Source organism: Nomascus leucogenys, chromosome 8 (assembly GCF_006542625.1).
Source record: "Nomascus leucogenys isolate Asia chromosome 8, Asia_NLE_v1, whole genome shotgun sequence".
NCBI lineage: Eukaryota > Metazoa > Chordata > Mammalia > Primates > Hylobatidae > Nomascus > Nomascus leucogenys.
The window spans coordinates 44,399,748-44,423,992 of NC_044388.1; positions in this window are offsets into that span (position 1 = coordinate 44,399,748).

Sequence of the window (24,245 nt, forward strand, 5' to 3'; positions counted from 1 at the left end):
AATGTCATCAGTTAAGGCAGGAACCGGCCATTTTCACTTATTTTGTGGTTCTTCAGTTGCCTCAGGCCATCTGGATGTATACGTCCCAGGCTTGGGCTCAGAGGTCTGACACCTGTTACATACTAAACTGAAAACTTTCAGATTCTGCAGATGCCCACAGTCATGCTTACTGCTCTCATCTCAAGAGAGGACACCAATAGCCACACCTCTCCAATAGTTCATGATTCCCCTGCCCTGTCTGTTCCAGGCATTAGGATACTGAGTGGAAGAATTGCTAGATATTCACTCTCATAGCCCCCAGATAGTCACTAGTATCGCTTCTACTTTAAAGAAATTGCTCAAGCCGAGTTTGAGGTCATAGTACCATCAGGTACATATGCTTCCTTGGCCCTGTATAAACTGATCTAGAAGATTTCTCGGTCCTTTGAGAAAACCCAAACTTGCTGCTCTATCTTCCCTGAAGTTGGGGCATTTCTGGGTAAGATTTTCTTGCCTCGGTCTCCTCTCCCCTCTGCCTCTTGCTAAGATGGGGGCACTTCTACACATTGCGGAACATTACACATGGGTTAGGGATTCATCAGCCCACCTGGAGTCCAGTTAGGACCTACAGAGTCTTCATCACAAACCAAGATGCTCCTCAGAGAGGGGTGGAGGAACCTCACCACAGAGGTCCAGAGTTTCCTATTCCAAATATCCATCAACTGAAAAATGGGTAAACAAAATGTGGCATATCCAGACAATGGAATATTATTCAGCTCTAAAAAGGAATGAAGAACTGACACTGGTACAGCATGATTGGTCCTTGAAACCATTATGCTAAGTGAATAAAGCCAGTCACAAACATCAGATATTTACATGTGTATTTGAAGCAGCCTCATTGTCTGGAGTAAGTACCGAGGTTCTTGGTCTCATGGCCAAGGAGATGGAGGTCGTGGACACACACACACACACACACACACACGGAGTTTGGAGCAGGAGTTTAATAGACAAAAGGAAAGAACTGCTCTCTGTCACAGAGAGGGGTCCCAAGCGGGTTGCCAAGTTGTCAGCGTTTTTATAAATGGGCTAGTGAGGAGGGGGTTCGTGAGGAGGGGATGTCTTATCCTCCTAGGGCCAGATAGTTTGATTGAGACCAGGTGTCCTATCTGTATGGAGCAGAGTTTTTTGTCAGTTCTCATCCCATTCCCTGCCCACACAGGCAGAATCTCAGTCTGTGTAACTTTGTTCTGCTTATCTGGGAGGGAGAGTTTCTGTGTCTGTTCCCAGACATCTTCTTGCATCTGCAGGCATCCCCCTGCCCCTACAAGTCTGCTTTTGGCTTCCCTATCTCAGTATGCCTAAAGAGAAAGGAATGTGCTTATTAAAGCCCTCTGTTTTACTGGTGCCCATTGTGTAAGTGTGAAGTTTGGTGATTACCCAGGAGACTTTCTCCTTCTTTCTGTGCCCAAGCTGTTGATCTGTGATTTACAGCCTGAACTTTCAGCCCGCTTGTTGTTAGAAGAGAAGTGATTCTTTGAACTGCCTGAGGTTAGAAAGGGAGTTATTTTTGAGCTGCTTTTTGTTAAAAGGAAAGATTTCTGCCAGGGACTCACTTTACCCTTTCTGCCTCCTGTAACATATTCATTTGTATGAAATGTCCAGAATAGAGACATCTCTTAAGATAGAAATTAGTTTAGTGGTTGTTTAGGGAGTAGAGGGGTGGGATAAAGAACTTGTTTTGGAGGTGGGAGGGTACTTTATGGCTAATGGGCACAGAGTTTCTTCATGATGCGATGAAACTAATTTCAAATTGACTATAGTGATGGTCACACATATCTGGGAACATATTAAAAATCACTTAATTGTATGCTTTAAATGGGTAAATTGCATGGCATATGAATTATATCTCAATAAAGCTGTTTAAAAATACAACCTGGGATAATTTTACTAGAAAATATAACCTGGGATAATTCTACCAGATTTCTCTCATCTTCATTGCCACTAACTTATTTTGGGTCATTGTGTTCACTGGCCTGCTTCTTGTCAATAATAATTTTTGAACTGTCTGTTCAGGTGTACCAGTACTTAGCAGATCCAAGTTTTGGTCCCGATCAGTTTTATTTATTTTATTTGTTTTTTATTTTTTGAGATGGAGTTTTGCTCTTGTTGCCCACGCTGGAGTGCAATGGCACAATCTTGGCTCACTGCAACCTCTGCCTCTGGGGTTCAAGCAATTCTCCCACCTCAGCCTTCCAAGTAGCTGGGATTACAGGCGTCCACCACCACGCCAGGGTAATTTTGTGTTTTTAGTAGAAATGGAGTTTCACCATGTTGGTCAGGCCGGTCTCGAACTCCTGACCTCAGGTGATCCACCCATCTTGGTCTCCCAAAGTGCTGGGATTACAGGCATGAGCCACCATGCCCGGCCCTGATCAGTTTTATTTTTGCACACAATTTTGCACACAATTTTTGCACACATATTTTGACACAATTCATCCCTGAAATAGGGGGTACTGGAGTAAAAGGCTTGAGTGTGATAGATGGGTTGGGTTTTGGACATGTACCATTTAAGATATTTGTCAAAAAGTTAAGGGAGGCAGTTGCGTAATCTTCTACAGGTCTCAGTTTTTCTCTCTCCCCTTGCCTTGCTGCCCTTCCTGTCTCCAGAGTTTCTTACTTAGAGCTTAGAGTCACTGTTAACAAAACAGATTGCATTGTAAAGGTTTTCTTTTCCCTTAGAATACTATATTATAATCTTGTGTAGAAAGCAAGGTACACAGTTGAAGAAAAGTGCTTTCTGATTGTCTTTTCAAGATAAAGTTCCATTTTCTTGAATTCTCTTTATTTGCAAAAATAACACTAAATATTAAAGCTTTCCCTTCTCTTTCCTCCACTGATTATAATATAGTTTTATGAGAAAAATACACAGTTTGATAGTTCATTTCTATCACTGAATAATAATCTTTTGTCTGGCTGTACCACAGTTTATTTATCCATTTACCTACTGAAGGATGTGTTGGCTGCTTCTAAGAAGAAATTAATACCTGCTATTTCTATGCAAAGGTATAGTATGCATCAATTAGAATAAACATTTTACAACTATAAGCAACAACATCTGTGAATTTCAAAAGTCAGTAATAATGAACAAAGTCAGAAAACAATGTGTATGCAGTATAATTCCATTTATATAACATTTAAAATCTGTCAAAAATGATCCACACTCACCCTACTCAATAAATGGTGCTGAGAAAGTTGGAAGCCACATGCAGAAGAAAAAATCTATGTATTTCAACATATACAAAAATTAACTCAAGACGGATTAACAACTTGAATGTAAGACTGGAAAGCATAAAAGTTTTTACAGAAAACCTCTAAAAACCTTTTCTGGAAATTGGTATAGGCAAAGAATTTATGACTCAAAGACCTCAAAAACAAATGCAACAAAAGTAAAAATTGACAAATGGGACTTTTAAATTAAGCTAAAAAGCGTCTGCAAAGAAAAACTAATAATCAACAAAGTAAGCGGACAACCTACGGAATGAGGGAAAATATTTGCAAACTATATGTCAACAAAGTACTGTTATCCAGAATTTATAAGGAACTAAAAAAACTCAAAAAGAAAAAATATAAACAACCCCATCAAACAAATGGCAAAAGACATGAGCAGACACTTTACAAAAGAAAACATCCAAGAAGCCAAAAAAATATGAAGAAATGATCAGCATCACTAAACATCAGAGAAATGCAAATTAAAACTACAAAGAGTTATCATGTTATCAGAATGGTTAGTATTCAAAAGTCGTAAAACAACAGATGTAGGTGAGGATGTGGAGAAAAGGGAACACTTTTATACTGTTGGTGGAAAGGTACATTAGCACTATCACTATGGAAAACAGTATGAAGATTTCTTAAAGAACTAAAAATGGAACTACCACTCAATCCAGGAGCCCTACTACTTGCTAGCTACCCAAAAGAAGAGAAATCATTATACATTAGATGTTCATTGCAGAGCTAGTCACAATAACAAAGTTATGGAATCAACCTAAGTGTCTGTCAATGGAGGACTGGATAAAGAACAATATATATATTGTATATATATATATACACACACACACACATATGTTTATCATGTGATATATATTGATATCTCATATATATCAATGGAGGACTGGATAAAGAACACATGGTGCATATATATTTATATATATAAAATATTTTCTCTCATTCTATAAGGTTGTCTGCCTACTTTGTTGGTTATACCGTGTGTATGTGTATATATATATACCATGGGTTTTTTATCCAGTCCTCCATTGATGAATACATATTTACATTTATATTTCTTTATATATACATCATGGAATACTACTGAGCCATAAAAAATAAAACCATGTTTTTTGCAGCAACATGGATGGAACTGGAGGCATTAACCTAAGTGAAATAACTCAGAATCAGAAAGCCAAATACTGCATTGGCTCACTTATAAGTGGGAGCTAAACAGTGGGTACACATGGACATTCTCAATGGAATAATAGACACTGGGGACTCCAAAACATTGGAAGGTGAAAGAGATATGAAGGGTGAAAAATTACCTGTTGAATACAATGTACACTATTCTGATGATAGGTACACTAAAAGCCTAGACTTCACCACTACACAATATATCCATGCAGCAAAACTGCACTTGCACCTCCTTAATCTATTTTTCGAAGTGTATACAATATCAAAAGATACAAGTATAGTTAATGTGTCTAAATTAATAGCAAGCCAAAAAAATAGTGTCTGGTCAACTAAGTTGGGGAGTTAGGAGTTATGTTTCCTAGATTTGTTGCTGGTTACATGGTCTTGTTCAATGTAAATGTCTTTTGAGTGGTACAACTTTATGGCACACATTTTTGTTACTATGTTATATACATCAATAAATTTCACTAAATAAATAACAATTAAACAAACCATGATCTTTGTAAACTTTGGAGAGGAGAAAGGATTAGGAAATGTCCTGCAGTGCTTTGGAATTATAACAAGATCCTTTTTGAGACCTGGAGAGTGGGTATGTGCATATTCACTTAGTTAACTCATTGCTCATTTTGCTAATATATTTACATATTGTATACTTCTCAGAATTGTGTGATATCTCAACTTTTTAAGTATAAAAAAGGGAATAATATGCTTATAGAATGTCAATGAGTGGAAAGATATATACATACACACATGCACACAGATGCACATGTTGTGTATAGATATATAGATATAGATGCAGATACAAGTATAGGTATAAGTATGAATTTTGTTTACATACATAGAATACAAACACTAGATGGAGAGAAATGAGTCATTTATAAATGGTTTTCTCTAAGGAAAAAAAACTGATTGAGCAAGGGAGTGGGATGGTGGTTTCTCAAAGTACACATTTTTTAAAATTGTAACTTAATCCCTATTACTGTATTAACTTTTAAAGTATTGATGTTACAAATAAGCTGAATGCAGCAAACAGCACTCTAAACATGTATACAGCAGATTAATAATAAATAAATATGTGTAAATAAATAGAAAATCTATGAAAAATATAGCACTGTAGTTTGCATTTATGTTCTATTTTTCCTAGTAGTTTGCAATGCATTAAAACTTCATTATATATACACGTATATGATTAAGGTGAAAAAATATAAATTTATTTAAATATCCACTGAGTCCCCGCTAATTTATGATATGATTCATTTCTAGGTGACTTTTATACTGAAAAAGGCTACAATACACACTGGAAAAACTGGTTTATTCTGAGTTTCTACATTTTTCTGCCGTTTTTCATAATTTTCACCATTGTGATCTTTAAGAGAAATGAAATAAGGAAATCATGCAACAGAGATAATGCAGAGTATAATAGGTAAATATGATATAGAATTAATGTATTAGGTTAAATTATCCTAGTCATTAACCAGTGTCATGCATTTTATATAACGTTTGTTATATTAATTCTTAAATATACTATTTTAAATCTAATGTAAGTGGTATCTTTATAATTTTGTGTTTCAATAGTTTGTTATTATATTGGGGCAAGCCGAAATTCTCAATGTTCTAGAACTTTTCCTGATGAGTATGCTATGCTGTACCAAAGACTTACTAGGTCAGAAAAGAATATAATTGGTACATTATTTTAAGTGCTCTTCTAGTTACATCTCATTACACATTGGTGTTGGTTTTACTTACCATTTTAATATCTTTATTCTTGTAATCTGTTCAGATTTTCTATTCTTTATTGAGTCATGTTTGGAAGCTTGTGACTTCAAAAATATGACCCTTTCTTCAAAATTGTATAATTTGTTGCACAAAGTTATTTGTAGTATTTTCTTGTAATCATTTTAATGTCTGTAGGGTCGGTATTGAATTATTGTACTTTATTCCTAATTTTGTTTATTTGCATTTTCTTTTTTTCTTCTTCAGACCCGTTAAAGTTTGTTAATTTTGCTGATATTTTAAAAGATCCAACTTTTTGTTATAATTATTTTTTGCTAGTGTTATTCAGTTTTGTATTTCATTAATTACAGGTTAATATTTCTTATCTACTTCTTTTTTCCTTGCTTGGGGATTGGCTAATTCTTTTTCTGGTAATTGTAAGGCCAATGCTTACGTGATTGTTTTGAGATCTTTGATCTTCGGATATAGGCATTTAAATCCACAAATTTTCCCTTAGGCTTAGCTGCATTCTATACATTTTGATAGCAATGTATTTGATAGCAATATATTTTCATTTCCATTCAGTTCAAAATATTCTGTTTTTTCTTGTGAATTCTTCCCTTGGACTCATACATTAGTTAGAAGTATATTGTTTAATTCCCAAATATTTATAGTTTTCCCATATTTTTTATCTTGTTAATTTTCAACTTAGTTGAGCTCTGGTCACAAAATATACTTCATTTGATTTCAATCCTTGTAAATTTAAAATCTTTTTAAATTTTTTGAGACTTTCTAAGGGTATTCACTGCGTGGGTGGGGAGTTCTATAGAATACAGGTAGGTCAAGGTGGTTGACGGTGTCGTTTAAGTCTTCTATATCCTTGCTGATTTTTTGTCTAGTTATTCTATCAGTTTTATACCACTTCACGGAAGTATAATTGATATACAAATATGCATACATACTTAATATATACATCTTGATGAGTTTGGAAATAAGTATACCCCTTTAAACCATCATCACCATCAAGGCCAGAAATATATCACCTCCCAAAGTTTCCTCCGAAATTCTTTATTATTGTTGTTGTTTTACCAAGGTAAGAACACTTGACATAGATCTACCCTCTTAGCAAATATCAAGTATACAATACAGTATTGTTAGCTATAGGTACTGTGGTGTATAGTAGAGCTCCGGAATTTATCTTGCATAACTGAATCTTTGTACCCTTTAACCATCACCTTCCCATTCTCTGCTCCCATATCCCTTGGCAACCACTATTCTACTCTCTGCTTCTATGAATTTGATTATTTTTGAGCTCACATATAGTTAAGATGATGCAACTTTTGTCTGACATATTTCACACAAATTTTGTCTGGCATATTTCATTTGGCATAATGTCCTCTACATCTATTCATGAGATAACAAATAAGAGAATTTTCTTCATTGTTAAGGATGAGTAATATTCCATTACATGCATTTGGCACATTTTCTTTTTCTGTTTACCCATGATAGACATTCAGGTTGTTTCCATATCATAGCTATTGTGAACAATGCTACAATGAACATGGGAGTGCAGGTATCTCTTCAGGGTCCTGGTGTCAAGTCCTTTGAATTCATACCCAGAAGTGAGGTTGTTGCATCATATGGTAGTTCTATTTTTCATTTATGAAGAACCTTCATACTGTTTTCCATAATGGCTATACCAATTTACATTTCCACCAACAGTGTACAAGAGTTCCTTTTTCTTCATGTCTTTACCAACCTTGCTCTCTTTTCCCTTTTTTCAATAACAACCATGTTAACCTAAGATGTAAAGTAATCCATTCTAAGTGGAAAGTAGTGGTCTTCATTTATGTTTTCCTGATTATTGGTGATGTTAAGTACCTTTTGATATACCTGTTATTCAATTGTATGTATTCTTGAAGAAATGTCTATTAAGCTTCTTTGACAATTTTTAAATCAGGTTATTTGCTTTCTTGCTATTCACTTGTATGAGATCTACACACACACAAAAATATGTGTGTGTGTGTGTGTGTGTATACATAATTTGTAGAAACAGTGTCTCCGTATGTTGCCTAGGCTCGTCTAAACTCTTGAGCTCAAGTGGTCCTCCCGCCTCAGCCTCTCAAAGTGCTGGAATTACCAGGACGAGCCATGGTGCCTGGCCACCCATATATATTTTTGATATTATGAAACCCTTTATCAGATATATAGTTTGCAAATACTTTGTCTCATTCTATAGGCTGCCTTTTTATTTCATTGATTGTTTCTTTTGCTATGCAAAAGCTTTTTAGTTTAATGCAGTCACTTTATTTCTGCTTCTATCACATGTGCTTTTGGTGACATACCCAATAAAATCATTGCCCAGACCAATGGCAAGGAGCTTTCTCTCTATTTTCTGCTAGAAGTTTTATAGTTTCAGGTCTTACGTTTAAGTATTTTGTCCATATTTATTTGATTTATGTGTGTGATGTATGATAAAGGTTCAATTTCATGTTTTTACATGTGAATATTCAGTTTAATCAACACCATTTATTAAAGAGACTGTCCTTTCTCCATTGTATACTCTTGTTCTCCTTGTCAAAAATTAGTGGACCATATATGCAAGATATGGTTCAGTGCTCTACTTTGTCCCATTGATAGACATATCTTTTTTATGCCAGTGCTTTACTATTTTGATTGCTATAGCTTTGTAATATAATTTGAAATCAGGAAGTGTAATACCTCCAGCTTTGTTCTTTTTGCTTAAGATTGCTTTGGCTATTTGAAATATTTTATGGTTTCTTCTTAATGTCATGGGTTTCCTATGCCCGTGAAAAATGCCATAGAAATTTTGATAGATATTGCAATAAAACTGTACATCCCTTTGGGTAATATGGATATCTTAACAATCTTAATTTTTTCAATCCTTGAACAGTGTATATGCCTTTTATTTATTCACGTGTATCTTAATGTCTTCATTAATTTTTATGGACTTTATGTGCCAATTTTTTTACTAGATTGGTTAAATTTACACCAAAGTATTTTACTCTTTCTGATGCTATTGTAAATGGGATTGGTTAATTTCTTTTTCAAATAGTTCGTTGTTAGTATATAGAAACACAACTCATTTTTGAATGCTGATTTAGTATCTCGCAACTCTACTAAATTGATTTATCATTTCTAACAGTTTTTTAGTCTAGCCTTTAGGGGTTTCTATACAAAAGATAATGTCATCTGCAACAGTCAATTTTAATTCTTCCTTTCTAATTTTGATTTTCCTCCCTCCCTCCCTCCCTTCCCCTTTTCCTTTCTTTCCTTTCTTCCTTCCCTTCCTTCCCTCCCTTCCCTTCCTTTCCCTTTCCTTCCCCTCTCCCTCCCTCCCTCCCTCCTTTCCTTCCTTCCTTCCTTCCTCCCTTCCTTCCTCCCTTCCTTCCTCCCTTCCTTCCTCCCTTCCTTCCTCCCTTCCTTCCTTCCTTCCTTCCTTCTTCCCCTCCTTCTTCCTTTTCTTCCTTCCTTCCTTCCTTCCTTCCTTCCTTCCTTCCTTCCTTCCTTCTTCCCCTCCTTCCTTCCTTTTCTTTCTTTCTTTCCTTCCTTCTTTCTTTTTTCTTTCCTTCTTTTTGCCTAATTGTTTTGGCCACTATTTCCCATACTATGTTTAACAGAAGTGGCCAAAGTCAGCATCCTTGTCTTGATCCTGACCTTAGTTTTCCACCATTGAGCATGATGTCAGCAGTGTGCTTTCTGTATATGGCCCTTATTATGTACAGTCATATGCATTCTCTACCTAACTTTTTCAGTGTTTTTATTATGAAAGAACATTGAATTTGGCCAAATGCTTTTTCCGCCTCTAGATAGATGATCATAAAGTGTTTGTGATTCATTTTGTTAATGTGGTTGATTACATTTACTGATTTGTGTACATATAATCATCCTTGCATCCAGGAAATAAATCCCACTTGATCATGCAGTATGATCCTGTTAATGTGTTGCTGAATTTGCTTCCCTGATATTTTGTTGAGTGTTTTTGCATCTATATTTATAAGAGTTATTGGCCTATAATTTTATTTTCATGTAGTTTATTTACCTGACTTTGGTATCAGGGTAATCCTCACCTTGTAAAATGAATTTATAGATATTCCCTTCCCTTCAATTATTAGAAAAGAAATGATATTAGTTTTTCTTTAGATGTTTGGTAGAATTCAGCTGTGAAGCAATCAAGTCCTAGGATTTCCTTTTATGGGAGACTGTTACTCCTGATTCAATCTTTTTACTTGTTATTGGTCTGTTGAGATTTTCTATTTCCTCATGATTTAGCTTGGTAAGTTGTATGTGTCCAGGAATTTATTCATTTCTTTTAGTGTATCCACTTTGTTGGCATCTAACTGTTCATAGTAGTCTCTTATGATCCTGTCTGTGGTATCAGTTGTAATGTTTCCTCTTTCATTTATAATTTTATTTATTTGAGTCTTCTCTCTTTTTATTCAGTCTAGCTTAAGGTTTGACAATTTTGCTTACTTTTTTTTTCAAAAAATTAAATTGGTTTGGCTACTCTAGGTCACTTAAATTTCCATGTAAATTTTAGGATTCACTTGCACATTTCTATTTAAAAACCACTTGGAATTTTGACAGTGACTGCATTCAATCTGTAGATTTGGTAAAAATTGTCATATTAACAACATTAAGTCATCTGATCCATAAGCATGGTGTGCCTTCTTATATATATTTAAATCTTCTTTAGTTTATTTAAAGTAATTTTTTTTAGTTTTATGAGTAAAAATCTTAAATTTTGATTACATTTAATCTTCACTATTTTATTATTTTGATGTAATTGTAATTGAATTTTTTATTTTATGTTCCAAAAGCTCACCACTAGTGTATAGCAATAAAAGTGATTTTGTGTATATTGATCTTCCTACAAAACTGATGAAGTGACATATTAGCTCTCATGGGTTTTTAGAGAATTTTGAAATGATTTTTCTATATACAAGACCATGGCATTTACAAAAAGAGTGTTTTAACTCTTCTCATTCCAATCTGGATGACTTCTTTGGATCCACTTCTTTCTATTGTTTAATTGCTCTGGCCACAATTTCCATACAATGTGGAATAGGAGTGGTGATAGCAAATGTCTTTGTCTTTCTTATTTTAGAAGATTATTCTGTCTGTTACCCTTAAGTATGTTGTTAGCTATGGGTTTTTTGTAGATGTGCTAGTCATGATAAGGATATATTCTTCTAGTCTTATTTTGTTGAATGTTTTAATCATGAAACTGTGTATCATGAAACCACTTGGTCACTTTGTACAATCTATTTTATATGTTGCTATAGTTTGATAATAATTATCTTTGTCTTACTCTGTATAGGGTAATAGTGGCTTCAAAGAATGTATTGTGTAGTATTTTGTCTTCTATTATTTGGAAGAGTTTGTGAAGAATTGTTATTAGTTTAATTTTGAGTGCTTCATAGACATCATTCCTGAAGTCAAAGCAGACCTAAGTTTTCCTTTGTGAAAAGATTCTTCTTTGTACAGTTGTTGTTAATTACATGGTCTCATATTTTTATAGATTTATTTGTGTTTCTATTTATGGGCATATCTGAAAGTTAGACATGAAGGGAGAGGCCTTAGTTTACAGAGGAGAAGAAATCCAGGGACCCACACTTTAAGTTGGTCATGTTTTTGTTGTCCTCCCACTCCAACTGGTACCATTTTATAGCTTCTTGCAACATATTTAGTTTATATTATAGTACGTAGTACATGTAAACTTTCACTGGGATTATCCTTCTGAGTTCAGAATTTATGATCATGAAAATGACATCTAAGTGAAGACTACGCATGCTAGCATTACAATAGGAAACAAACCTATGTTGTGTTTTTGGTCAAATTTGACTACTATATTTGAACATTTTTCTTAACCCAGCAGTATTTGATACTGTTGACCACCACTCATTTCCTGAAACTATTTTATTCCTTGAGAGGGAGACCTACTGGCAAAAAAATTCCTCAATTTTTGTTTGTATGATAAAGTGTTTATTTCTCTTTAATTTTCAAAGGACAATTTCACAGGGTAGAGAATTCTGGAGGGGTGTGTGTATGTGTGTTCTTGGAACACCAAATGTTTTGCCCTACTGTTTTCTTGTTTCCTTGTTGACTGAAGAGAAGTTGGAAGTAATTCTTATAGTTGAGCCTCTATAGGTAAAATGATTTTTCCTTTAGATTCTTTCAAGATGTCTTAGTTGCCTCTGATTTTCTGCAGTTTGAATACGACATATCTAGTTGTTATTTTTTGACATCTAATCTACTTAGTTCTGAGTTTGCTGAATCTGTGGGTTGGTGTCTGATCAACTTTGTGACATTATCAGGCATTATTGCTTCAAATAATTCTGCTTTGTTTTGTTTTTCTTCTCCTCTGGTATTACCATCATGCATATGTTACTCCTTTTGTAGTTGTTCCACAGTTCCACAGTTTAATATATATACATAAAATAATTAATATATATATAAAATAATAAATATATATATATTCCACAGTTCCTCAGTTTAATATGTATATATTAAAATATATATTTATATATGTTTTTCAATTTTGAGATGGAGTCTAACTCTGTTGCCAGGCTGGAGTGCAGTGGTGCCATCTCAGCTCACTGCAACTCTGCCTCCCGGGTGCAAGCGACTACCTTGCCTCAGCCTCTGGAGTATCTAGGACTACAGGCACGTGCCACCCCACCCAGCTAATTTTTTTTTTCTCGTATTGTAGTAGAGAGGGGATTTTGCCATGTTGGCCAGGATGGTCTCAATCTCCTGACCTCGTGGATCCACCCACCTCAGCCTCCCAAAGTGCTGGGATTACAGGTGTGAGCCACCACACCCGGCCAGTTCTTAGATGTTTTGTTTCATTTTTTCCAGTATTCTCTTCTTTGATTTTCAGTTTGGGAAGTTTCTATTGACATATCCTCAAACTCACTGTTTCCTTCCTCAGCTCTGTCCAGCCTACTACTGGCCCCAAGAGAGGCTTCTTTTCTGTAACAATGTTTTTGAATCCTAACATTTATTTTTTAATTATTTCTTAAATTTTCCATCTTTCTGATGACATTGTCCATTTCTTCTTGCATGCTATCTACTTTTTTCTATTAAAACCCTTTACATATTAATCAAGTTGTTATGAACTTTGAATCTCATAATTCCAACATCTCTACCATGTTTGTATCTGGTTCTGATGCTTACTTTGCCTCTTCAAACTGTGTTTTTGTCTTTTAGTATTGCTTGTAATTTTTTGTTGAAAGCTGGACATGATATTCTATGTTAAACAACCTGTGCTAAATAGATAATGTTGGAAAGGTGTTGGAGGGGGAAGCATTCTGTAGTCCTATGATTAGGTTTTAGTCTTTTAGTGAACCTGTGTCCTTCACACCTACTTCTGAGTTTTTCCTACTCCTTTAAATAAGACACAATGACTAGAGTGGGGCTGGAGTTAGAGCTTTCCCTTCTCCTGCATGAAAAGCAAGAGAGGGCTGCAGTTGAGTATTTCCCTTCCCCTGGGTAAATTGGGCTCTGCTAAACCCCAGCAGTTCAGGTCGTGATGGAAGAGTTTCTCTTGAGGGCAGCCCTTGTTAAGAAGAACACAATGCTCTGGATGTATTTCAGACTGGCTCCTTTTCCCTTCCAATTCTAGAAGCATAAGAAAAGTTTTCTCCGATTTTCACTATGAGAACCTGATAGCCTCCTGGGGGTAGACACATAATAGGGGTAGACACATAATAGTATGGAGACATCTAAAACTAGGGCCCCTGGAGTTGTTTACTCTCAGACTTGTCCACACTGAGCTTCTATCTATTCTTCAGTTATAGTTTAAATTTTTCTACCCTGGTACTGGTTCTCATGGAAGTTTCTGCTCATGAATTTCTGCTCTGGTAAGTTATAATTAGTTATACCCACTTGTCTGTCTCTAGTTTGGGAAATAGCTGTTTGTCTTGTGATCTCAATTCTCTAACAGGTCTAAGAAGAGTTGTTAATTTTCAGCTTTTTCGGATTTTTACTTGTTGTTAGAATAGAATGATGGAATGACAACTTCCAAGCTCTGTACATGCTGGACACAGAAACCAAAGTCTGTCTATACTGTCCTTTTTAAAAATATAATTATGCACATAGTTGCCTTTACCAAGGTTCTTTGCTTCTTCATGTTGGATTAGAATTACTGTCTTGGGACATTTGTTTCAGTCTGAAGAATATTTTTTTGTTGTTTCTTGTAAGGTGCATCTACTAGTAATTTTCCCAAATTCTTAAAAATGTTTCTCTTACACAGTCGTCGTTGAAATATAGTATTGCTAGCTATAAGATTTTTAGTTGGCAGTAGCCGTTTTATTTTAACATTTTGGATATGTCACCCCATTGTCTTCTAGCCTCCATGTTCCTGATGGGAGATAAGCTGGGAAAATCTTACTGAAGTTTTTTTGTATGTAATGAATTGTTTTTGTCTTACTATCTTTATTTTTCAATATTTTGACCAGATATACATATAGATTTTTTGCTCCTTTACCTCTCTATTATTTCTGGTACTCCATTAGATATATACTGGTACACTTAATGGTATTCTACCTTTATGTAAAGCTCTACTCATATTTTTAAGTAATTTTTCTTTTTGTTTTTCCACTTACATAATATCTATTAATCTATTAATTTAACTGAACTTCTTCCAGCTCAAATATGTTGCTGAGTCATTCTATTACCTTTTTAATAATTTCAGTTTACTGTTGTTCTATATTTGATGAAGCATTGTCATCATTTTTCCCTTTTTTAATCCATGGTTTCCTTCAGTTCTTTGTATTTATAATAGCTGCTTTGAAATCTTTGTCTGCCAAGTCTAACTTAGTCCAGATATTTCTGCAGTTTTTGTTGCCTAATATTTTTGGTGGGTATATGGATTGTACTTTTTGTTGTTTTCCTCTGGATTCTAATCCTCCCCAGTGGATTTGTTTGGTAATTTGGCTGGACTATTTTATTGCAGTCTGTTTTCCTTGTAATGTGAAACTTTTGATGTTGCTCCTAAAAGGGTACAGGCTTAGGATGTACATTGTAACCTTGTGATGACAATGACTGTAGTCAATGCCCTTTTTAACACCCTTTTTGTTGTTTCTCTCTGTTAAACCATCTGTTTCTGCTGTTGTAACACCCAGCTATTAGCCTACACCAATTGCAGGCTGATTGCTAAATTGTTTTCAACATGCCTTGGAGCATAAATTGCTCCATATTCTGATCAATTAAATCCAGTGCTTTTGCAAAAACAGTCTTTGAACCTAGCCCTTGAAGCTTATTTCTTCCCTCTAACCCCCAAAGAAACATCCTTAATGACCTCTTTCTTTGTCTTTGTTAAACATCTAGCTGGTGTATAATTTATTTATTTTTTTAATATCTACCATCTTTTCTTAATTGTTTACCATCACAATCTCCATCGATTTTGACAGATCCTTAGGCTTAAACTTTCCTACCCTCTGTTGTAATTAAGTTATTTTAAAAGAGGTACAGACCAGAATTTTACTCTTGGACATTGATCTCCAAGAAATGAAAACTGTGTTCTCTCAGAATCTTGAATTCAAATGTTCATAATACTTTAATTAATAATGAAAAACTAGAAATTTATTTAATGCATTTCAATGGGTGAATTGTTACCAAAAGCAGAGTAAATCCATACTATGACATATACTAGCTAAAACAAAGCAAGCTTCCAAAGCTGACATACTGTGTGATAGGACTTATACAAAGTTATTGAAATATAAAAAAAGTCAGTATGGGAAAAAGATTAATGATTGTCACGGACTAGGAATTATGGGAGGGTTTGATGTGTATGTCTATAAAGGGGGAAGGCATCAAAAAGTCTTGTGTTTATAATATAGTTCTGTATCTTAATGTGGTTATAGTTATGTGTTACTACACATGTGATCATGTTGCACAGAACTACACACATGCCAGCATAAGATCATGTATACCTGGTGAAATATGACAAACCGCTGTGAATAGCATCAGTATTAATTTTCCAATTTTCATATTATATTATAGTTAGGCAAATGTTAACATAAAGGAGGTTCGCTAAAGGGTACACAGGACCTTCCTGTGCATTTCTTTGAAATGGCCCATGAATATGAAACTATTTCAAAACAGAAAGTCAAAAAGTTATTTCATGAATATAAATGTAAAGGTGAAGTTATGGAACTTTTTGAAGAAAACAAAACTTTGGAGACCCAGAACTACACCAAGAGTTATTTTACACGAGAACAAATCATGACCCATGAGGAAAATTTGAACTTCATAAAAATTTAAAAAGCAGTTTTTATAAGGTAACTTCAGCAGAAACAAGGAAATAGTATGACATGAAAAAATGGATTGGTTAACATTAGGTTACTTCAGGTTATTTTTCCCTGCAAATGTTAAAGCAGAGGGGACTTTCTGATCACATAAGCTAAAATTGACCTGTGTCAGGATTAGGCTTTAATCTCTCTCCTGATTTCTTGGAAAGTCAGATAAACAACTTAGTTTCAGTTTGGTTACATGGCACCTTAGGATGAATGGCTCCATTTTAGTTTCTTCTGTTGGAGACTGGTGCAAGAACTCAGCTCAACAATAACCTCCCATAAATTTTATTTAACAACCATCTTACAAAATCTTTCTAAGATGCAAAATTAACAAACACTTAAAACTTTTGAATAATTTAATATTACTTTCATAAAAATTTTATTTACTTACCCAATTAGCTTAAATCTCAAATGTGACATTCTTTCATCAAAAGTAGTTACTTTTGATAGAGCAAGCTAAATTATTTTAACTGCATTCCCAGAGAAAGTTGTATACATCCTAAAAATGAATTTATAATTTATTTCTAGCTATGACATTTCTTCAATATGTCTAGTTTCCTATTAGCCTCTGACCTACTTGAACACAAGGATGGCATCCCTGTATTTTGGAAAGAGCTGCTACAAAGATCCCTGAAATGTATTCAAGGCCTTTTCCCTATTGTCTTGGCTCCTTTTTAGTTATGTTAATATCTCTAGCAAGTGGTTGCTCCACAGCCTACTTGAATTCCTCTTCTTTCAAAGCTTTTTCTTGCTACAAAGCTAGGCTGAAAATTTTTCTAACTGTTATGCTCTGCTTCCTGATTAAATATAAATTTCAACTCTAAATCGTTACTTTGCTCCCCCATCTGATTATGAATTGTTAGAAGCAGCCAGGCAATATCTTGAAAACATTACTGCTTAGAAATTTTCTCTGCCAGATATCCTATATGGTCATCTTTAGTTCAAGCTTCCACACATCCCTAGGGAATGAACACAAGGCAGCCAAGCTCTCTGCCAGGGCATAACACACATGACCTTTGTTCCAGTTCCCAGAAGTTCCTAATTTCCATCTGAGACCTTGGCAGCCTGGACTTAACTATCCATATCACTGTCAGCCTTTTGGTCACAGTCATTTTAACTAGTCTCTAGGAACTTCCAAATGTTCCCTCATCTTCCTGTCTTTATCTGAGCCCTCCGAACTCTTCCAACCCACTACCCAGTTCCAAAGCTGCTTCCAGATTTTCAGGTATCTTTATAGCAATGCACCACTGCTAGTACGAAGTTTCTATGTTAGGCCATTCTTGCATTGCTATAAAGAAATATGAGAAATTGAGGTCATTTATAAAGAAAAGGGACTTAATCAGCTCACGGTTCTGCAGGCTTTACAGGAAGCACGGTGCTGGCATCTGCTCAGCTTTTAGGGAGGCCTCAGGAAGCTTACAATCATGGCAGAAGGTGAAGGGGCAAAAGGTATGTCACAAGGGAAAAGCAGGAGCAAGCGAGAGAGGGTCAGGTGAGGGTGGTACCACACACTTTGAAATGGCCAGATCTTGCAGGAACTCACCATTACCAGGACAGCACCAAACCATGGGAGATTCACCTCCATGATACAAACACCTCCCACCAGGCACCACCTCTAGCACTGGGGATTATAATCCAGCATGAGATTTGGGCAAGGACAAATATCCAAACAATATATACACATTTTTTTTTTAAAAAACAGCCATCCTAACCAGTCAAAGAAAATTAAGAAATTTAAATAATGAACATGTATTTCCTGTTTTGATTACTTGACTGATGAACAGAGATTTTAATAAAATCATGAGTAACTGTATTATTTATCATGCCTTCAGTGATGTATAGTAGACTTCAAAAATGTGTTCAACTCATAGAGAGTCAGAAAGTCATTATTCTTTAATAGCAACACAGTAAATCCTGATATATTAGTTATTATCAACTATCATGTGAATTAACAAAATATATAAAAAATAAAGTCTTTAAGGTGTATAGGACTATTTAAATAAATATGACATACAATATATATCACAACAAAAAGCACATGGTTAAAAAGTAAATACTTCAGTGAAATAAAAATCTTGGCTATTTGGAGGTTAATTTTTTATGTTATTATTGTTTGTAAGTCAAACAAATATTTTCTGTTTAGAAGGAAGTGTGGAAAAATGAATTGTAAAAAAGCCAACCTTATTTTGTTTCCTTCTACAAACTGGAGAAGACAATCAATATTTGATTTTGTTTTTAAATATTGCATGAAAGGTATACAAACAAGAGTATTCCATAGAAGGACAACTTAAGAATGTCTGGCAAAAAAATTGAAATTAGGTAATTCTATTTTTATATTTTTGAGAACTGCCATACTGTGTTCCACAGTAGTTTTACAATTTTTCATTCCCACCAACAGCCCAAAAGGGTTCCAGTTTGCCCATATTCTTGCTAGGATTGTTATTTTCTGCTTTTGTAAAACATAGTAGCCATCCTAATGGGTGTGAGGAGATACCTCACTGTGGTTTTGATTTGTACTTCCCTAATGATTAGTGATATTGAGCATATTTTCTTGTGTTTGTGGGCCACAGAGGATAGGAAGTTGTTGTTGAATACATATTGTTCAATGGGGAGTTATTCTTTACTGAGCAAAGAATTTCACTTTTGCAAGATGAAAATGTTTCTGGAGACAGATGCTGATAGTTTCACAGCAATATGAGTGTACTTAGTACCACTGAACTGTACACTAATAATGGTTAGAATGTGTATTTTACTACGTAAAGTATTTTTATAAAGTGAATAAAGAAATTGTAAAAAAAATTAAAGTCAGTAACCTGAATATTAACTATAAAATGAAAATTATTTCCATGTTAACTCTATTGTTTTCATGTGTGAACTTCATATTAATGGGGAAAAAATAAAGACTAACCTTTTATTTTGTTTCCCTAAGCCGCAGGTTTTTCTAAGAAATAAAATGTATAAAACTGAATAAATGGATTTTGATTGTTTTTACATAGTCATTTCATAGTTTGCCTGGTAAATTATAAGTCAATGCTAAGGTACAAAAACATATACATTTATTTTATGTTTAGCTTTTTAGTTGGACTCCTTATAATATAGATAAGTTACCTATAATATAGATAAGAACCAAATTTATGTAGATAATATAACATCTATAATATAGATAACCAAATTCATCTATAATAATCTTTGATGTTTAGCAGTTATAAAGTAGAAATTCAGTAGTAAATATGGTTTAAAATAGGCAATTGGCTACTACCAAACATATTGTGAATTTCTATTTTTTCTGTTTTTCTTCACTATAGTAATTCATCCGTTGTATCAGAAAGCTTTGACGTGGGACATTAATATTGCACAGAACTTCCATAGCAAATAACCTAAAGGAACAAATGTGCTTTATTTATAACCTTATGTTATCCCCGAATGCATTGTAAATGTGAAACTTTTGGAAAATAAAGCCTGCGTGCCCTCCCACGTGCCTCCTCCAGTGCATCCGGCTGTGGGTGGGAGCCCCTGACTCCAAGTTCCACAAGTCTCTGGGAACCACAGACCTGGGTCTGGGCCGTGCCCTCCAGACCCCACCGTTCTTGGGCTCCGCTCGGCCTCCCCAGCCCTGGCCGGAAGCAGCCCCTGTTCCATGCTCAGCAGCCATCACTGTGGCGAGGCCGCTGGCCACGCAATGCTCTCTTGCTGATCCTCTCAGGGCTGGGCCGGCTGACCTCCGCGGGTCATTGCAAGTGAAGAATTTTTGCTGCGTACGAGAACTGCATTTCAGTGTCCAGAGAGGAGGCATGTGTCACCCTCCCTGTTCCAGTAGCTCAGGCCAAGCTGTGCAGAAGAAACCGAGCTTGTTGCTCCAGAGCCCCAGAGCTTCAAGGTCAGGCGGGCATCATCCTCCTTGGTCTTGAAGCTCAGGCCAGGCTGGGGAGGGTACAGTCAGAGCCTGCCCAGTTTCAGGGCCACTGTACTACTAGCATCTGGTTGAAACTGCTAGCTGGAGGGCTCAGCCCAGAAATCAGACAGCTGTTCCTCACTTACCTGACTCTGCTCAAGACGGTGCATTTCCTGGAGAGGTGAGGGAAGGAGGGAGGCTGGATGGAGTCTGACACCTACAGCCTATACTTCCTTTCCCATTCTGGGTTGAGGTCACCAAAACCCAGAGTGTGGGGGATGACTCTGGGTAATACTCCCTCTTCTCTTCTAGGGGAGCCTCTTCCTGGAATTGGACAAAGTCTGGTTTTGTGGGGTGTGTGTATGTGTGTGTATGTGTGTGTGTGTGTATGTGTGTATGTGTGTGTGTGTGTGTGTGTGTGTCTTGGGGCTTGGAAATATAGTGATGTAAGATGAGCAGACGAGTGAAGAAAGGATGCTGCGATACACTGGGAATGCTCACATGTTTTTCCTTACTGCAGATTCTGAAACACCATTTCTGCAAATTGTATGGCCACAGAATATTAAGAAAGACACCAATAATCGCAACGTATCTATACACATTCATCTGTGAAATTATGTTTGTGCTCGTATTTACTTTGTTCTTACATTTTGTCTGAGTGAAAATAAATGGTTTACTTAACTTTTTCTTTCATTATTCTTCAAGTAATATATGTATACTAGGGAAATAATTCTTAAATATTTAAAAATGCAGTCTCAAAAAGAAAAACCAAAGAAAGCATACCAAATTCCTAGCACATAAAAAAGCTAAACAGCCAACTTGAACTTGATTTTAACTAGCTTTATTGAGATGTAACTAACATATCATACAATTCACCCATTGAAAGTACGCAATGCGCCAGGCGTGGTGGCTCATGCCTGTAATCCTAGCACTTTGGGAGGCCGAGGTGGGTGGATCACGAGGTCAGGAGATCAAGACCATCCTGGCTAACATGGTGAAACCCCGTCTCTACTAAACATACAAAAAATTAGCCGGGCATGGTGGTGGGTGCCTGTAGTCCCAGCTACTTGGGAGGCTGAGGCAGGAGAATGGTGTGAACCTGGGAGGCGGAGCTTGCAGTGAGCAGAGATCATGCCTCTGCACTCCAGCCTGGACAACAGAGTGAGATTCCGGCTAAAAAAAAAAAAAGAAAAAAAGTATGCAATGCAGTAGTTTTAGTAAGATCACAGAATTATGCAACCATCACCATAATCAATTTTTGAACATTCAGCACTCCAAAAAGAAGCTCCAGAAACATTAGTAATCACTCCCCATTGTTTTCTCCTACTTTCCATCTAACTTCTCCTTTACTTCACTAGCCCCAGGCAATCACTTATCTACCTTTTAGCTCTATATATTTGTTTATTCTGAACCTCAAAGGACAAGAAAAGCAAGAATAGAAAATAAGGGATTACTTTAAACTAAAAAGCTTTGATATAGCAAAAGAAACAATCAATACAGTGAAGAGACAACCTATATAATAACAGGAAATATTTGCAAATTATACATCTGGTAAGAGGTTAATATCCAAAATTTATAGATGACTAAACTCAACAACAAGAAAACAAATAATATTATTTTGAAATGGGCAAAGGACCTGAATTGACATTTCTCAAAAGAAGACATCCAAATGGCCAAGAATTATATGAAAAAATGGTCAACATCACTATCTTCAGGGAAATGCCCATGAAAATCACATGCAATGTGATGTCACCGCACACCTGTAGAATGGATCCTTTATTGACAAAAAAGTGCACAATTAAACATTTATGCTGAGAGACTTTTTCATACAAATTCTTAGAAAGTTTAGCAAATGATACTTGAGCTCTGAAAAATTAATTAATACCATATGTACGATAATGGTTAGAAAGCTGAAAAGTGTTAAAGGAAGTGACAGATCCAAGTCTCAATCACTTACTAGCTGTATTTTCAAACAATTCTAACTGCATCTTTAATTTTCTTAACAGTAGAATAGATAAAGTTATACCTAACTTGTGAGTATGTTATGAGACTTTATGAGATATTTTATAAGGCATTTAACCATGATACATAAAACTTGTTTTTTACATTTTTTGTTATTATGAGTAAGGTACAGGTAAGTTATGTTGTTGAAATATAGATTTGTGCCTTAAGCGACTGTGTATATTGTGATGCCATTACCTGATATCCAGAATGTAGAAGGCAAAATATATGTCTTTATTCTCAAACCATAGTATAAAAAAGGAAAGCAAAATATTTCATTGGCTTGTTTCCTGTACAGTTTGTATCAAATACAATTATAAGATACATCATGAAGTTCTACATATGAAAACCAATCCATGTAATAGAATGAAAGAAAAAAACCACATGGTCATCCTAAGTGAAGCAGAATAAGCATTTGATAAAATTCAGTATACTTAATGATAAAAGGCCTCAAGAAGCTAGGAATAGAGGGAAACTATCACAAAATAGTTAAAAGTATATATGATGAACCCACAATGAATATCGTATGTAATGGTGTGAGTGAAAACATTTACTCTAAGATCAAGAACAAGGTAATGATGTCCACTTTCACTGCTTCTATTCAACACAGTACTGGAAGATCTACTTAGAGCAATTAAGCAAGAACAAAAGCATCCAAACTAGAAAGAAAAAGTAAAATCTCTGTTCCCAGTGGTAGAATCTTATCTATAGAGAACACTACACACAAATGCACACACACCCACACACACACACATACCATGCTATAACTAATAAATTCAGCACAGTAGCAGGATACCAAGTCAACACCCAAAAATTAGTTGCTTTTGCCCAGGCATGTGGTTCACATTTGTGATCCCAGCTACCTGGGAGGCTGAGGCAGGAGGATTGCTTGAGGGAAGAAGTTCAAGACCAACCTGGGTAAAATAGCAAGAAGTCATCTCTAAAATAAATTTTTTAAAAAATTAGCTGGCCCTGATGGCACACTTGTAGCTGAAAGGATCGCTTAACCCCAGGATTTCAGGCTGCAGTGTGTTATGATCATACCACTGCACTCCAGCCCAGGTGACAAAGCAAGACCTCATCTTGGAAAACAAAAAGAAAAAAACTGTTGCATTTATTTACACTAACAATAAACAATCTAAAAGGGAAAGTAAAAATTAAATATACAATAGCATTAAATAGAATGAAATAATTACAAATAAATTTAACCAGAGAGCTGCTGAAAGACATGTACAATGAAATCTACAAAATATTGTTTAAAGAAAGTAAAGACTTAAGTAAACGGAAAGTTATCCCATGTTCATGGATTAGAAGACTTTATATTTAAGATGCCAATATTATGTAAGTTGATCAGATTCAATGCAATCCCAATCAGAATCCTAGTGGCTTTCATGCAGGAATAGAAAAACCTATTCTAAAATTTATATGGAATCTCAAAGGATTCTGACTAGCCAAAATAGTTCTGAAAAAGAACAAAGTTGGAGAACTCACACTTTCTGATTTTAAAATTACCTAAAAATCTACAGAAATTAATACAACTGGATGTAAAGACAGATATATAGACCAAAGTAACAGACTAGAAAGACCAGAAACAAACGCTCATGAGTATAATTAAATGATCTTTAATAAAGTACCCAAGACAAATAGGGAAAGGGCAGTCTTTTAAACAAATCTTGTTGGGAAAACTAGATTTCCACAAGCAAAAGGATAAAGTTGGACCCCTACGTAAGGCCACATACAAAAATTAACTCAAACTATATCAAAGACTTACATGTAAAAGTTAAAACTATAGAAGCCTTAGAAAAAAATATAGGCTAAAAGCTTCATGATGTTTAATTTGGCAGTGATTTATTGGACATGATATCAAAGGTACAAATAAC